Raw genomic sequence first — 3,283 nt, 5'->3', positions numbered from 1 at the left:
CATAACAAAAATAGACATTAAGGTAAGTTGGGTTAGGAAACATGTTACAGACTATTCAGAAAACTTACAAATAAAAAATAAAACACTGAAGAGGTAAGGAGTCAAAAATCTGGCATAATTTTTTAACAAGTACCTATGAAACATACAAAAATGTACTTAATTCTCAATGAAGCAGAATTATGCTTTCATTTCTAATTGAAGGATAGCAAGAATTAGAGAATGCTTCTTATTCTGGCTAGTTTGAAAAAAGATATGTTCTTCATTGCTAATGCAATTATAAGAGAAGTTACTAAAAATGCATTGGAAAACCCTACATTTTGACCTTTCCACTATAATTCCTTAAAATGGTCTCCCAGATACAGGGAGATCAAATACAGTGTCTCAAAAACATTCATTCCAACCATGCAGTTATACCTGTCACAGTACTGTGTTGGTGGGGAGATAAAGTCCCCCAGCCCCCGAGAACTGTTGCAGTAAAGAGGGAGTGACCTAAAGGAGTTGGGGAGGTATACCCAAAGAAGAGAATCTTGTTAAGTCTCATTTAATCAAGTACTATACACATGAGACACCCCCAATAGGAGTCACCAAGTGGTTTTACTTTGGAAAACAGCTGTCTTTATACAGAAACCAGATCCCCTTCATTATGCTTTCTTCTAGTATATAACACCATCATTCACCAAGATTCCCTGCTCAGAAAACCCAGGGGTTCTATCAGTGACTTTCCCCAGGCCTACCACACTCACCACCAATTTCTGTTGATTACAACTCCTGCTTAGTGAGGACTAATGGTCCCCACATCTGTAAATGCTGCTGATATTCTGACCATGATCCCTATTTAGTCACTGGATGCTACCACAGCTCATCTAATCCCTGCTGCCATCACTAAAACATTCACTCTGCAGAGCCAGTATTTTTCTTCAATCAAAGTAGTATAGTAACCAAAAACTAACACATCTCAGCTAATCTAAAATGAATGCTACTGCCACTCTGGAAAACAGTATGGAGATTCCTCAAAAAGTTAAAAATAGAACTACCCCATGACCCAGCAACTGCACTACTGGGTATTTATCCAAAGGATACAAAAATAGTGATTCAAAGGGGCACATACACCCCAATGTTTATAGCAGCAATGTCTATAATAGCCAAAATATGGAAAGAACCCAGATGTCCATTGACAGATGAATGGATAAAGATGATGTGATTATTTTATATATATACCCACCCACCCACACAATGGAATATTATTCAGCCATCAAAAAGAATGAAATCTTGCCATTTGCTATGATGTAGATGGAACTAGAGTGTATTATGCTGAGCAAAGTCAGCCAGAGAAAGACAAATACTGTAAGATTTCACTCATCTGTGGAATTTAAGAAACAAAACAGCTGAACATAGGGGAAGGGATGGAAAAATAAGATAAAAACAGAGGGAGGCAAACCGTAAGAAATGCTGAACTCTAGGCAATTCTAAGAAACAAACTGAGGGTTGCTGGAGGGGAGGTGGGTCAGGGGAAGCGGTAATTGGGTGATGGGCATTAAGGAGGGCACTTGATGTAATGAACACTGGGTGTTTATATGCAACTGATGGATCACTAAATTCTACCCCTGAAACTAACAATAGTGTATGTTAACTAAACTGAATTTAAATAAGAAATTTAATAAAATAAAATGAATGCTGTCTCTTCTGGACCAAAAATCATTTATGCCACTGAAAATGGGTCCATTTAGAGTCACTGTGCCTTTTAGAACACTTACCAAGTTCCCTAAGAACTAGAAAATTTTTAAAAGACTGGGTAATTTATGAGCCCATACTCAACAAGCTTATGGAACACTTCTTATATTCGTAGGTAGGGATTTGGTACCCAGGCCAGAAGATTCTAAATGAGGACCACAGTTATAACTAGCAACTAGACACAACTGAGACTTGAACTTAAGTCTAATTTAAGAATTTAATTTAATCCAATTCTTTTTTTCTTTTTTGAGAGAGAGTGCAAGCACAGGCACACAGGGGTGGGTGGGGAGGGGCAGAGAGAATCTTGGGGAAGATTCTCTCAGCAGACTCCAAACTGAGCACAGAGTCCCATGTGGGGCTCAATCTCAGGACCCTGAGATCATGACCTGAGCCAAAAATCAAGAGTCACCAACTAAGCCACCACCTGAGCTACCCAGATACCTGGGTTGTTGTTCTTTGAAGTAACTAGACTATTTAAACATGTGGCTTTAACTCTACTGGACAGCACTGCCCTCAGAGCTGAGAGGAGGTAGTTCCTTGTGCCAAGAACAATTCCAAATTATCAGGATGATAATCAGGTACAGAGAGTGGACATCCAGGCTGTGGAAGTTCTTGCAAGGCCCTGGCATGCCTGCTACCTTTATCATCCTGGTCTGTTCCCTGGAAGGCTCTCTTATTATATACAGTTCTCCCCTACATCTATCCCATTTTCAAAACAACACCAAGAGTCCTAAGTATATTAAGACAACCATTCTTTCTGGTCCAAATAGGCTTTATCCTGGTGATGGACAACAAGAAGAGGTAATTCAAAGTCAAGGGGAGCAGTGAAAACAAGTGTGAGCTACCACTACTCAAGTATGGCCCAGGAGCTGGGTTTTTCCATATCACATTAATGTGGCTTACCAGAATGCCCTAGACCTTTACCTTGTCATTATGAACTTAAGAGCAGATTTCTGTGTCCATGAGGCTGCTACTATAGAGAATCATTGGCTTCACCTAGGAGGTCCCCCCCTTAAGAGATCACTTGTACCTATGTACAGCCCACATGTTCACTGTCAAGTCCCCATCCTTCACAAGGATTGTTCCAGGCATTAGGAGCCTCCAGTAGGTTCTTCCTCCTTTTCTGCTGAAAGCCCAGGCTCGAAGTTGAAGACTTATGTTATTGTGAGGCAAGCAAAAGGTTAAAGTGATCCCCACCCCACCCCCACCATGGGTAGAGCCACTTTGAATTCTCTCCCCTTTGTGCCTTATGGCAAGCAGCACAAGACTATGGCCTAAAATATCCCAATCTGAGGACTTAGGTAAGTGACTTAAAGAGCTCCTCTTCTGGCACTAAGACAAATTTCTGGTTTTTCTTCACTGGAAAGTCTCTTGAAAGTGGCAAAAACAAAATAACACTGTAGATTGCCTTCTCCTAAAGGTCCTAGGACCTTGAACCATTCAGCATGGGAAGGGTAAACAAATCCTCATGGGATCCAAACCATCTGGGACTTGGAAAACAGCACATTGATCTGTTTTAGTCAATTTGGACAAGTTACAGAGATCATACTTA

This window comes from Zalophus californianus, chromosome 2, assembly GCF_009762305.2.
Source record: "Zalophus californianus isolate mZalCal1 chromosome 2, mZalCal1.pri.v2, whole genome shotgun sequence".
NCBI classification, from domain to species: domain Eukaryota; kingdom Metazoa; phylum Chordata; class Mammalia; order Carnivora; family Otariidae; genus Zalophus; species Zalophus californianus.
Note: the sequence above shows the minus strand (reverse complement) of the source record.